The sequence below is a fragment of the Equus caballus genome, chromosome 24 (genome assembly GCF_041296265.1).
Source record: "Equus caballus isolate H_3958 breed thoroughbred chromosome 24, TB-T2T, whole genome shotgun sequence".
Classification (NCBI taxonomy): Eukaryota; Metazoa; Chordata; class Mammalia; order Perissodactyla; family Equidae; genus Equus; species Equus caballus.
The window spans coordinates 13862313-13877290 of record NC_091707.1 but is presented as its reverse complement, the minus strand read 5'-3'; the positions used below and the strand labels follow the sequence as shown (position 1 = coordinate 13877290).

At 39.9% G+C, this 14978-nt stretch overlaps 1 long non-coding RNA gene and 1 pseudogene across 1 annotated transcript; one reads left to right on the top strand and one right to left on the bottom strand.

The window, feature by feature from the left end:
* LOC106781081 (disks large-associated protein 5-like) overlaps positions 1–12920 on the top strand; it is a 28825-nt pseudogene extending 15905 nt beyond the window's left edge.
* Positions 1587–3353, bottom strand: LOC111770277 (uncharacterized). The gene is made up of 2 exons (XR_002803444.2): positions 3222–3353; positions 1587–1894 (listed from the first exon to the last, which is right to left on the bottom strand). It is a non-coding gene; the product is annotated as an uncharacterized lncRNA (long non-coding RNA).
* Positions 12921–14978: the final 2058 nt, after the last annotated feature.

Here is a 14978-nt window from a genome sequence, read left to right as displayed (position 1 = left end):
GTCTTTCCCTTTGGTTGGGCCAACTGATGCCACTTGCCCATCTGCAGATCAATAGGAGTCAGTAGGGGATGCGAAACAGGGAATAAATGGGAAGGCAGCCATCAGTGTCTCCTACAACTAGAAAGAGTGTTCCTGGGCTATTGGACTCTAGAATCATGAGGCCTGAGAAAACTCTTTGAAGACCAAATGGAAGGAAACTGCTTGAGTAGAACAAGAGCCTTTCCAAAATCAAAAAGACAGAGCATTTCCGTTTATTGAAGACTACTACATGACGACCCCTTTGCAAACAATATTTCGTGATCACAGTAACTCTACAGAAGATGTACTATACTGCCCATTTTATAGACAAAGGAACCGAGGCTCAGAGGAGTTATTTTGTGTAAGCATATTTCCCTCTTTTCTCCAAAGCTTATGTTCTTCCATTTAACCATAGGAGAAGGGCGGTCAAGACCAGATGTTAGGTTAAGGGATTTATGTAGTTTTTAAAATGTGCTGTGATGTGCTGCCCAATCCCTCTGAAGGACTGAAGAATGAACTCCTCTAGTCATCAGAAGTGCAGACCCCCCCGCAGCTATCATCCCCTGTGAGAAGGGCCTCAGGTGAAGATAGACCCTTCACCCACGTTTCTGCCCTGTTTCCCAGGTGGCCTGTACTTGTTGACTAGAGATGAGCTACAAGGACCTGTCCCCCTCTTGACTACTCTAAAGTATCATCCCAGCTTCAGCTCCCCTGCAGGGTGGGCTGAGGCATCCACGCCTCACGTCCTCCTCTGCCCAATCCTGTACCTTCTTGCCCCTACAGCAGTTGATCTCAAGAGCGCTCCCTCATAAACCTCTTGCATTCTGATCTCTTTGCTTCCCGGGGAACCCAGCCTGTGACAATGAGCAATTTAAAGAACTTGAGAAGATGGTATTGTAGAGACAATAATAGATACAATAATATTTTGGTCTTCTATAAAATGAACTGGTGTGACCACAACCTAGTTTTGAAATTTTATTATTCTTTGGGCTTGCTGGGAGAAAGGAAGGGCAGAAAGGCATAGTTAAGAATGTTGACAATGGGAACTATTAAACCTTTGAATCTGATGTATGTTTAATTAAGAAATGACTTTTTTCCCCTCTACAAATTTAGAGATTTCATAAAAACCAAGAAAACCTATGGGGAGGTAGTCTCATGTCGGTATCCAATACTGATTTGAAAGCAGTGAAGTATAGTTTAGAGACAAAATAGGATTTAAAAGGAGTTAAAAGAAATAGAATGCTAACCGTCATTGCCTATGGGTCAAGGGTCATCTATGGGTAAACTCTTTCTGCTTTTCTCATTTCCTGAATATATTTTATTTCCTGAAGTAACAAAACAGGAGAATGATTTCCTTGTAGCATCTCCTGGTTTTTATGAAACCCAGGAAGAGAGAGGTTAATTTTTGGGTAGTATTTACTTCTATTTCTTGTCTTAAAAAATATTTTAGGAAGCATAGAAAGCTTTGGGAGACTCCAACACAGTATTAATATTGCTAAATATTTCTTTTTCCATTGTGCATTATTGAAAATAAATGCACATATGATTAAATGACATATGAAGACAGGTAAATCTTACAGTATTTGTTAAATGGATGATTTACAAGTAGGACATCGATGAATAAAGGTAAAACTTTTCACTCATAGTGTACGTGAACCCTTTAAATGTGCAAAGTTTACATTCAATTTCATTTTTTTAAAAAGCATCTGCCCCTTTAAGATTATATCATAGTGTGTGAAGCACTGGTGAGATTTATGTCACCAGAAATTCACAGTTTGCTGATTTCTCTGAGATTTCTCTTCTGATGATTGTACTGCAATAAGTGAGCATCACTGACCACAACCTTGAAGTGGTCAGCTTCAACCAGCACTTGTATCTGAAATGGCACATATGCAGAACTGTTAGAAATGCCCATTAATTTCAAAACCAGTCTGCCTGAGCTCAGGATGCCTGATGTTCCATCTTGTAGATCATTTGTGGAACTGATTAAAGTGCAGAAAGAGTAACTTTACAGCAAAAATAAACTCTAGATTATTTAAAGGTTTACACAAACCAAAATGCTAAAATTGTTAGAAAAAATATATAGTTGAAGCCATAAAGGAGAACATTAATAAAAACATACAGTTTACATTAAAACTTAAAGTTTTTTTATGGTCTAAAACACATAAAAGTAAAAAATAAACACTAAAGTAGGACACCCTTAATAGAGTGGCAAATGTTATGAAGCTCTGTAATAACCAGTTTTGGCAAGAGTAGGGAAAACACACTCTTCCAGGAGCTTGTGGATGTGTTAATCCTCACATCCTTCAGAAGGGGCACTTTGGCAATATCTTCTCTAAGTTTTAAACATGTCTATTCTTTGAATAAAATTGTTCTTCTAGGGAGCAAAGATTTATAAGGATAGTTATTACAGTATTTCAGTAAAATAAATAAATAAACCTTCCCAGGTTTTATTTGTTTGGAATTTTCCATATTCCAAATTTTCATCAATAGAGAACTGGTTAAATTATCACATACGTAAACAATGATATACCATTGGGTAACAATGTTCCGAGAGGAAAAGATGTCCACCAGATGTAGAATAGGGTCCCTCCTCTCCCTGCCCTTGAGGAGCTTACAGTTGAGCTGTTTTATTGCCCACTCTACAGCCAGCCATGGCCCAACAGGGAGGACCTAGTAGATATTTATTGAAGCAGCACTTGAAAACAAAAAGTGTGCTGTGTGTCGTAGACAATACTGGAAAGATATTCACCAAGTTGCAACTTTTGTGAGGATGGTGGAAGGGATGAAGGATGGAGGACTTTTTAGCCACTTAAAAAAATATATATTTTTTTCATAAAACAGGCATGTATTCATTTTAGAATTACAAAAGATTTTAGTTTTGATTGCCGTGCCAACTATGTTGATTTAAGGAGGCAAGTCTCAGTCCAACTGCACCGCAAAGACTTTCTGCCTTTTTTTTATTAAGGATGATATTTTTCTCATTTCCAGAAGAGCTTAAACTCAGAGTGGTGGCCACAAGCACAACAGCTGCTCCTGGCCCTGTTCCAGCCTGCAACGCCTGGTCCCCTGGGATGGGGAGGAGATGTCCTAGTTAGGTGTCTCAGGAGAGCTGGTGAAAATTCATTTCAAGTGCATTGTGGTTTAGAGCGAGTCCCATGAGCAACAGACATTTTCAATATCTCATAGTAGCAATAACTTACTTTGAATGGTTTACCACTTTCAAATGGGAAAACCGCCTGTCTTTCTTCCTTTCCCCAGACATTATCCAGCTTTGTATTGCGAACAACGACTCTCCTGTTGTTCTCACTGAAGCACGGGTTAAAGTGGAAGGCGACATCATGCCCTCTCTTGAAATCTCAAGCAAGCCTGTTTTAAACCAAAGACCAGTGTTAGTAATATGATTCAAGCTGTGCATTTGTATCAAGTGAAGAACATGCAATTTTCTAAAGAGAAATCATTGTATAAATACATGGCAATTTTCTAAACAGAAAGCACACTGGACAGTACACTAGGCCAAGGACTGGATGTAATACAGTAGCATCTGAAAGGAAGCAAGACAACGTGCTGAGTTTTTTGCCTCGTTGTCTTGGTCATGTCATTCTAGTCAGCTGTCATTCCCTCTTTACTGCCTCTACCCATGAAAGCTCTTCAAGATTTTCGCACAGAGGTTTAGGGCCACTTTGAGGGCACTTTATGCTTTACTTTGCAGAGAATAACGGTTCCTCTTCCTGCCCTGCCAGCCTGCTTTTAATACCTATTAACGGCAAACTGGTCACACAAATAAGAGCTTTCAAATACTTGGCTTCCTAATAGTTAACCAAAAGCCAAGTCCTGACACAGCCAGAAGTAGACAACGTCGTTAAAGTTCAGTCTTCCGATGCTAAGTTGTAAAGTCCTGACAATAAATGTGATAAACGTTCCATGATGTCAAATGGAACTAACGAAAATGCTGCTTGGCTTTTTGACCCCAGTTCCTGTACTTGGATGCCAAGGCAAACACAAGTCCTGGCTGTCAAAGCACTAACTCTTTCCCTCAGTGTCTCAGCGAACCCCATAGTGCACTGACATCACAATCAGCAGGTGCTCTGGCTTTAAAGCAACGTCTGTACTCTAGACCTTTTAACAATGATTCTCTGTATATTTTGATTCACCCAGTAATGGACACATACACCACAACTGTATCTTCCAATGATTAAATTCACAGGGAAAGGACCAAGATAGCCAAATGGCAATAGAATGTGTATTTGACTGAATATCCAATGCCTATATTTCCTCTGCAGTGAAAAGCAAGATACTGTCATCTCTACCGCCTTCATCGTTCTTTTTTTCATGTAATTCCTCACATAGAATTTGCAGGACCAAGCAATAACTTTTTCAGTTTAGACCACCTTAGCCACTTCAACCAAAATTAGTTTTGACCGGCCACAGTGTCACTCTGCATCTCTAGTGTTACTGGAGCTAAAGTTTCCAGTGCAACAGCCCTAAATAAAGCAAAGATATATATACCAGTGTGGTTCTGCGTGAGAGGGGTTGTACAGGGAGGAGAGCAGGTATTAACAAATCGTGAGTGCTGTATGCACAGGGTAAGGTGTGCTGGGTCCTACCTTATGTTGGGAGGAAAGATGGACAAGGACATAGGCAGAGGATATACATGTTTCATAGTTTGCTGTGAGGCAAGCTTTATTGTGCAGGGAAGAACGGTGCCTACAGAAGCTGTATAGGCTGTGCGGAAGTAACGGTCGGCTTAGGGTGGTGACCTTCATGCAGAGGAAGCTGGCTGGAGGTTGGAGTGAGTGGGCCATTTGAATGTAAAATGATCAGATCAGAGCCGAGTCTATCCCCTGGTAACAGAGGAGGTGGCTCCCTTTGATTCACCAGGAATAAGGTGACAGACACTCATGGAGTCTGTTTGCAGATTATTGAATAAACCTGTGTGCATACCTTGAATTTGTACCTTTTGTGTACTGTTCATAAGACCCAGAAACACAGATGAATTAATGGCTGCAGTAGCTTTAGTGGTACCACTGACCTCAGGGATGGGAGCACTGGACAGCTTCAGGATATCCTTAGCCTTCTTGTTTTACGTGTAGGTATAACCAGTGGTGATAACTAGGGCCAGGCATCCCAGGGCAGCCAGGAATCAGCGTGGATTTTCCTAAGTTAGCTCCAATCTTACCCCATCCTAGCTCACCTCAGTCAAACCAGTTCCAATGGCAAATGTTGATTTATTTTGAGGAAGTCTTGTAACTTGAAGAATCTGTTCAAATCTTCTAAGTATATAGAGTCTGCTCAGAAAACTGGGGTTCTCCATCCTGCCACTTGTCATCTGTAGACCAGGCTGACACCATAGGGATCTGTGACCCTGCTGTTGCCCCCACTATGAAGATGGAAATGGCAGCCGAGCTCACAAGGTCCGAAACTGCACTGTGACCTGCACAACTGCGGGGAGATTTGTACGCACATCAGGACAGAATGATCACATTCAAGCGCTCAGACCAACTCGGAACAATGTGCAGTGGGGTCTTTTTGTTTTCACACCTTGTTTTTGATGGGCATGTAGACATAAAGTGCATGCTTGGTTTTTTAGACAATATATGGCTCAGAGGTGGAGGGACGGCCAGGCATCACCTTACAAAACTCTACGTTTCCTTGACCTCTAAGGCTTTCACTGCCAGGAAACACCAACAGAATGGGGTTTCCTGCTCTTCTCTTTGTCCTCAGAAAGTTTGGCTATTCAGGGTCTTTTGTTGTTCCATATACATTTTAGGCTTCTTTGTTCTATTTCTATGAAAAATGTTGTTGGAACTTTGATAGAGATTGTGTTGAATCTATAGATTGCTTTAGGAAGTATGGACATTTTAAAGATGTTAATTCTTCCAATCCAAGAGCACGGAATATCTTTCCATTTCTTTGTGTCTTCTTCAATTTCTCTCAACAACTTTTTATAGTTTTCAGTGCACAGATCTTTTGCCTCTTTGGTTAAGTTTATTCCTAGGTATTTAGTTCTTTTTGTTGCAATTTTAAATGGAATTGCATTCTTAATTTCTCTTTCTGCTACTTCGTTGTTAGTGTATAGAAACACAACCAATTTTTGTATGTTGATTTCGTATCCCGTGACTTGACTGTATTCTTTTATTGTTTCTAAAAGTTTTTTAGTGGATTCTTTAGGATTTTCTAGATATAAAATCATGTCATCTGCAAAGAGTGACAGTTTCACTTCTTCTTTTCCAATGTGAGTCCCGTTTATTTCTTTTTCTTGCCTGATTGCTCTGGCTAGGACTTCCCATACTATGCTAAATGAGAGTGGTGACAGTGGGCATCCTTTCTGGTTCCTGTTCTTAAAGGGATAGATTTCAGTTTTTCTCCAGTGAGAATGATGTTTACTGTGGGTTTTTCAATTATGGCTATATTGTGTTGAGGTATTTTTCCTTCTATACCTATTTTATTTAGAGTTTTTATCATAAATGGATGCTGTATCTTGTCCAATGCTTTCTCTGCGTCTATTGAGATGATCATGTGGTTTTATTCTTCATTTTGTTAATGTGGTGTATCACGCTAATAGATTTGTGGATGTTGAACCATCCCTGCATCCCTGGAATGAAACTCACTTGATCATGATGTATGATCTTTTTAACGTACTGTATTCAATTTGCTAGTATTTTGTTGAGGATTTTTGCATCGATGTTCATCAGTGATATTGGCCTGTAATTTTCCTTTTTTGTTTTGTTCTTTTCTGGTTTTGGTATCAGGATAATGTTGGCTTCATTGAATGAGTTAGGAAGCCTCCCCTCCTCTTCAATTTTTTAGAAGAGTTTGAGAAGGATAGCTATTGTCTTCTTTGAATGTTTGGTAGAATTCACCAGGGAAGCCATCTGTCCCGGATTTTTACTTTTTGGTAGGCTTTTGATTGCTGTTTCAATCTCCTTACTGGTGATTGGTTTATTCAAATTCTCTACTTCTTCTTGGTCCAGTTTTGGAAGGTTGTATGTTTCTAAGAATTTATCCATTTCTTCTTGATTATCCAATTTGTTGGCATATAGCTTTTCATAGTATTCTCTTATTATCTTTTGTATTTCTGAGGTGTCTTTTGTAATTTTTCCTCTTTCATTTCCAATTTTATTTATTTGAGCCTTCTCTCTCTTTTCCTTGGTGAGTTAAGTTAAGGGTTTGTCAGTTTTGTTTATCTTTTCAAAGAACCAACTCTTGGTTTCATTAATTTTTTCTATTTTTTTAGTCTATTTCATTTATTTCTGCTCTAATTTTTATCACTTTCTTCCTTCTGCTGATTTTGGGCTTTGTTTGTTGTTCTTTTCCAGTACCTTTAGATGTGCTTTTAGATTGTCTATTTGGGATTTTTCTTCTTTGTTGAGGTAGGCCTGTATTGCTATAAACTTCCCTCTTAGAACCACTTTAGCTCTATCCCACAGATTTTGTCATGTTGTATTTTCATTTTCATTTGTATCCAGGAATTTTTTTTACTTCTCCTTTGATTTCTTCATTGACCCAATTGTTGTTCAGTAGCATTTTGTTTAATCTCCACATTTTTGTGGCTTTTCTGGTTTTCTTCCTGTAGTTGATTTCTAGTTTCATACACTTGTGGTCAGAAAAGATGCATGGTATTATTTTGATCTTCTTAAATTTATTGAGACTTGTTTTGTGGCCTAATATGTGATCAATCTTGGAGAATGTTCCATGTGCATTTGAAAAGAATGTGCATTCTGTGGTTTTGAGATGGAATGTTCTATATATATATGTACTATGTCCATCTGGTCTAATGTGTCATTTAAGGCCAGGGTTTCCTTATTGATCTTCTGTTTGGATGATCTATCCATTGGTGTAAGTGGAGTGTTAAAGTTTCCTACTGTTATTGTGTTACTGTCTGTTTCTCCTTTTATGTCTGTTAATAATTGCTTTGTATATTTAGGTGCTGCTATGTTGGGTGTATAGATATTTACAAGTGTTATATTTTTTGTTGGATTGTTCCCTTTATCATTATGTAGTGCCCATCTTTGTCTCTTGTTACAGGTTTTGTTTTAAAATCTATTTTGTCAGATATAAGTATTGGGTAGCAAGTTTTCCTTTTCCTTATTCTCTCAACATATTCTAATTGAAAGTATTCTGTAAGGAAGAGTCGTTCTTTCTTCCCTATGTATTGATTATTTATTTAGTTGTACCAATATGTACTTATTGATAATTATTTTGTCCTTTGGGTTATTATCCAATGCTACTATCATTTATTTTGTTGTCCAAATTGTTCTAGCTTTGCTAATGGAACCGTCATTGAATTAGCTTCTGTGTTCTTTGCTGTTTGGACACACTCTTGTTTTTTTCTTTTCTTCACTTCTTGCATTCTAGCAGCACAATATACTCCAGGCTCATGTTATCTTTTCCTAGACTTGGCTCTAGAAACAACCACTCCTGCAGGTATTGCTGCTATCTTTTCTGGGAAGAGGGTACCTGGGAACCAGGATCTGGATGACATGTTCTATCTTTACGTGTGCACTTATATTTTTCCCTTAAGAATTTATGACCCATATTTTCAACACTTTTAAATTTCCAAGTCATTGTAATTATAACTTTTAAAATCAAAACTCTATGCTATAGTTGAAAATGTTTAGATTTGGGAACCATAAGTCTGAGTTTGTGACCAGAAAAATAATTTACTGGCTTTATGATCATGTGAACATTTCTTAATCACTTTGATCCTCAGTGTCCGTGTCTACAAAGTGACAATGGTAGTAACTGCCTCATGTATTTGTGATGATTAAATTAAATAATAGTCATAAAATACCTTCCATGATATTCAGGACATAGTATGCATTCAATCAATATTTGTTCTGTGTTGTTAATATAAATGACTTTTCATATCTGTAAATAGACATTTATTAAACTATTTCCTTCCCTATTTGGCTCCTACATTCATCGTGATTTTTCTGTGTTTATTTTTAAAAAAATTAATGCAGAATACACATTGATTTGTTTCCTTTAGATGAATAACCAGTAGTGTTTTAGGGCCCAAACTACAACTTTAGGCTACGTATTAGCATGAGGGATCCTAGAGTGGTCTGACAAATTTTAATTTCCATGAGCATTATTTCTGACCATGGGTTTCATCATAACCTTGCCTACATTGACCATTTACATCTTATCAAGCTCCATATTTAATAGAGCTTGATAAATCAAAGATTATCTTGTTAGGTATTTGTTTCATTACTATGCATGGGAAACTGCCTCATATCTTTGTTTATGATTTATATACCCATCACTTTAAATATTATTGAAAACCTGATTCCAGTAAATGGCTGGGTTTTTTTTTTACTGTAATAGATGGAAAAACATAATTTTTGATCATTTTTATTATTTATTGACTCTTCAGCATCAAATATGCTACTACATGATAAGTAAGAAAATCCTATGAAATAATTAACTCACTAATTTATTAAGCAAGTATTATGCACTTACTATGTGATAATCACTTTCCCAGTAATCCTGGAACTATGAAGTTGAATAAGATGTCGTTTTTTCCTTACAGGAATAAACAATCCAAAAGAGAAATTAGAAGTGCAAACAAAAATTTACAATCCAATGACCAGCATCCAGAGTCATATAAAGTCAATATCCAGAATCAAACATTCCCTTGAGGAGGGGAGGAGGTTTAGGAAATGACTGGTCAGCCCAGTCCCTCTAATATTGGATAAAATCACAAGAATTTGGAGATGAGCTCCTGCATCCTCGTTCTGAGTCCTTGTCTTGAGACACCGAGCTTAAAGTGGACATGGTGTGTGTCAGGGCTTATGTTGGTGGTGTATTTTCTTCAGTGCATATGGTTCCTCTTCTGTATGGGGACTAAGTCTTATGACCCGATCACTAGTGTAGTGGTTGCTATAAAGATGTCTGTGTCCTGCTTGCAGATTCTCCATGAGGAGATTGTCCATGTGGCCTTAGATCTTCACAGCATGCTGGCTGGGTTTTGAGAGCAGCTTCCTGAGAGTGTCTTATGCTCAGAAGTCATATAACATCATTTCCACTCTATTCTATTGATTGAAATAGACACATGCCTGCCTGGATTCAAGGTGAGGGAATGTAAACCTCATGCCTTTATGGGAAGTGTGTCCAAAACTTCGTGACCAATTTTTTAAAGCCACCACGAATTAGATACCAGAATTGGTTCATCCATTCTATTGTAGATGGATATTTGAGTCCTTTCTACTATTGAGGAATGACGGACTTTACTGTTGTAATCATTCTTGCCCCATTCTCTTGGTTCAAACATGTTTGCATTTTAGTGGAGAGTATATCTAAGAGTAGAATTGCTGGTCACCTTGTGTGTGTATCTGCAGCTTTAATACATAGATCTTGCCAAACAATTTTCCAAAGTGGCCGTATAAATTCATACTCCTACCAGTAATGTATGAGCCTCCCAGTTGCTCTCCACTCTCCCCTCCACTTGCTGCCATCAGCTCAACATTTAAAAACTGTTTTAACCGATTCTGTGGTTGTGTAGAAGATCTCAGTGTGCTTGAATTCTCATTTCTCTGATAACTAGTGATTTGAGCACCTTTTCATATGCTTGTTAGCCATTGGGATGGTCTGTGCTGTGAAGGGCCTGTTCAAGTGTTTTGCCCATTTTTAATAAACTGGGTTGTTTGTCTTTTTTTTTATTGTAATGCTGAAGTTTTTGCATATTCTGGATGTGAATCCTTTGTTGAATATTGGAATTGGCATAATCTCTTTGCATCCTGTGTCTTGCCATTTCCCTCTTTTAATGTACCTCATGATGAACTGAAATTCTACATTTTAATGAATTCCAGTTAATCAATCTTTCCTTTTACAAGGAGTGTTTTTCTGTGTGTGTCTTCTTTAAGAAATTTTTGCTACCCTGTGATCCTGAAGATGTTCTCTTATAGAAGTTTTACTATTTTAGCTTTCGTCTTTAGGTCTAAGTGTCCAGGAATTGATTTTTCTGTGTTGTGATTGTAAGGGTCAAGGTTCTTGTTGATATCCTTATGCTTATCTCTACAAGTAATAACCAGTAGCATCAGTTCAGGTGGACAAATGCCTGGGAGTTAGGAGTCCTGTAATCTCAGCCTTAACCTGTCTTTAAAGCACCCTCTGAACTTGGACAAGTTATTTTCCCAGTTCTCCATCCTCTCAGCCTCTCTCCTTCCTTCCATTTATCCATCCAACCATCTGTCCAGATATCAATCTGTCCAGCCATTCCTCTGTGTGTTCACCTGTTTGTCCTTCTTCTCTCCTTCCATCCTCTTTCCTCCCATCTCTCCAACTTCTCTTCCTTGTCTTTATTCTTCCTGCTTTCCCTTTGATGCTCCATTTGTCCACTCTTCCTCTGTCCATCCAGGTATCCCCTCTGTTTGTGCCTCCACGTATCTCTTTCTTCAGTCTCTTTCTTCTTCAACCACACTCACTCTCTTGGGTTCATCTCCTTCACAGGTTTGCTCATCCTTCTACTCACAATCAATCCTTTCATCACTCACATTTATGGCTCACATGTGAATTATTGTCCTTGGACAACTACGACTGGGGCAGAGAAGAGCTTGAGGGGCTTCTCTCACTCTGTAGGGGGCTCTTATTCTACCTGATGACAGTCGTTTCCACAGCTCATGAGCCAGGCATAAATTTCTTGCCTACTTCCTCATCACCTGAGAAACCAGAAGCCACCACAAGTATATGGGGCCCCCCTTCCTTCCCAAGAGATGCTCTTCAGTCCCACACCTCCACCAACCAATTATTACTTGGGAGCTGGGAAGCCGACGTGTGCAATTCTGGTTTTAGGGTAATCATTCTGATCACAAAGATTATACCAATAATTCAATCTCATGCCGGCCCTTGGAGAGTGCCTAGTCTTGTGAAATAAACAGACTATTATAGTACAAGTTGGGATGTTTTGAGGAGAGGCAACTTGTATCATCGGAAGAGGGAGGGCTTTCTGGGGAAAGTTTTGCTCAATTGGGGATCTGAAGAATGAGTAGGAGTTATCTAGGAAAATAGGGTATGGAGAGCATTCCTGGAAGAGGGAAGTCCATGAGCAAAGGCCCAGTAGGCACAAACAGCATAGTATATGGGAGAATTGACAAGAATTTGGTTTGCCTGAAGCACAAAGCCTAACTCAGAGTGAAGAGATCAAAGAGGCTGAAGAGTCAGTAGGAGCCAGATTTGGAAAGGCCTTGAATCCCGGGTCAAGATACTTGTATTTAACCCTCAAGGCCTTAGAGAATCATGGGTGATAGTAGAGCAGGCGGGTTCTCAGTGAGATTTTCACTTCAGAGAAATGCTTCTAATGTTCAATGCAGAGAACATCCTTTAGACGGGGCATCCAGTGAGCATGTTAGGGTGTTGGTTCCAGTGAGAAAAGGTAAGACCTACCTGGGTCATGGATGAAGAGAAGGAATGTATTGAGGAGCAATCTGCAAGTGGAATTGGTGTTACTGGGAGGGGAGGGAGGAGGAGCTGAGAGATGCACTGGTTTCAACTTGGATGAGCACATCGGTGGGTGGTGGTTCCACTGGGGGAGATGACAACAGATGATAGTGAGTTCACGACTTTGATCTGGTCTCAGGCCAGCTCTCAGTGATGGCCATCTCTCCCCCTCTCTTCTTGCAGCTACGGAGCACAACCTGAAGGCCCTCACACTCAACTTCACCATGTCCTACCTCCAATGTTCAACAGACATGAGCAAGGGCTCAGCCACGTTCTACAACACTGAGAGAATTCTGCAGAACCTGATGAGAGCCTGGTCCCAGCAGCTCCTGGTAGAATGAGTCTCAGTCAGCCCCTCCCTACCCCCTCTCCCTCCTGCTCATCCTCCTCCTCCCTCCTCCCCAGCTTTGATCCTTGTTCAAGAGGAGTACCTGGGCCCCTTGTACTTAGGTTACAGACTGATCTCCCTCAGGTAAGACACTTTGCATAGCATTTGCCAGTCATGACGAATTTCTGTGAACACTCCATTTTTCACTCTTCCCACTCAATTGGCTCCTCTGGCCCTCTGGCCCTCATTCTCAGAGATTCAGGACATCTCTCTAGAGTCCCCACATAACTCTTTCCCTGGGCGTCCAAAGGATGGGGCAGCCAATAGCTTGGAAGCTGTCTGCACCTACCATCCTGACCCAATAGCTCATGACAGAGAGTGTGACAGAGACCCCCTGTGACAGACAGCAACATCCCTGGGAGCTGAACCAGCTGATCCACCGTGTCACCCAGAAGGACCTCTACTCCCTGGTCAGGGACAGCCTTTTTCTCAGTGGTGAAGTGTTCATGCTAAGCTTGGATTCAGAGTGATCATAACTTATACCTGTTCTATTTTATTTCCTCTGTAATAAATCACACCAGGTTCTGGTTGAGGGACACAGAAACTGCATATGTAAAAAATTTCAACTTACAAATGGAGACTGTGCTGTAAACGGATTTGTAAATCTCAACAAAAAAAAGAAAGTAAACTATCTTACTATTAATTTTTATACAGATTGCATTGGAAAATGATACTATCTTGGTTATAATGGGTTTAAATATAAATATTAAAATTAGATTCACTTGTATATTTTTACTTCTTTAAATGTGGCTACTAAAAAAATTTAAATTCCATAAGATAGATTGTGAAATTCTACTGTTGGACAGCACTGGTCAAGCCATGAGAAAAAGCCCAGAGAAGATGGTTAGGGACAATTTTTCCCAAGGAAAGGAGTCAATCTGACAAGATACAGAAAACAGTCTCATACACACATACACACACACACATACACACACACATACACACACACTTATGAAACAAAACCAACAACATCATAGAGTTTAACCACTACTTCTCAAGTGGCAAGAGGTTGCACTCCTATGTTGACCTGAGTGGACTAACCTCAGGAAAGAAGCCAGAAGTCAAGAGAATTTACCATTCAGGAAGATCTAAACCAGAGAGTAAGGGTCAGGATCTTTTGTAAGGTTCCCAGAGCTGGATTCTGTTAGTCATTCAATATGTTATGGAGAATTTGACAAGAAGGGCTGTTACAGAACACACGTTTCCTTTCCTATGTAAAAATATACGTTATGTAATGAATAATAACTCTAGCCCATCAATGAAAATATGATAGAAGACGAATATCATTATTCTAAATCACTTCTGGATTAGTGAGCAAGTCAGGGAACAGATGACATTGGATTAAGTTGGACCTCATTAGGCTGATTCCGACTTCATGACCACCCTACGGATTGTCTTATGCCAGGACCTCTGAAACATGCTGTCCCTACCCCCGCCACTCATTCGACACGAGGTCCAACAACCAGACCAGTCCTTGTTGAGAAATCCCCTGGCTGGGCCCCTTCTGACAACACCTGGAGGACTCTCCATAAATCCCACTCCATCACGGCACTCTTCCACCTGCCACCGGCCAGTGAAACACTTCCTCCAAGGCTCACACTGTGTGTGCCCAGTTCTGAGAATGACACTTCTCCATCAAATGAAGTAAAGGATCAGAGTGCAGAGCCCGTGGGATGCAACCATTAGGACAAGAACTGCGGCTTGCTGCGAGGGAGAAGAAAACCTGTGGTGGGTGTGGGTTCCAGGGATCAAGAAGCCCCTGTGATTCCTGCATAGAATCCAAGAAGCCGATGCAGGACAGAGGAGGGATGCTTTGGTGTGATTCTGCTTGGGAATGTCCGTAGGGAGGCGGATGTGCCATTGGTACTGCATTCAACAGTGTTGTTCATTCCTTGATTCATCCTGTCTCAGAGAGTGCTGTCTATATCCATCCAGGCACTAGTCTCTCCTCTGAAGCAAACAGATAGCGTCAGAATAACGTTTACATTTAATTTATAATGGATAGGTACAGTGGTTGTAATGTGCTAGGGGTTGCAAGCATTTTTCAAACATTAACTCCTTTAATACTCGCCATGTCCTTACAAATTAGGTATGCTTATCATTCTTGCCAACACCAGGTGAAGAAACTGAG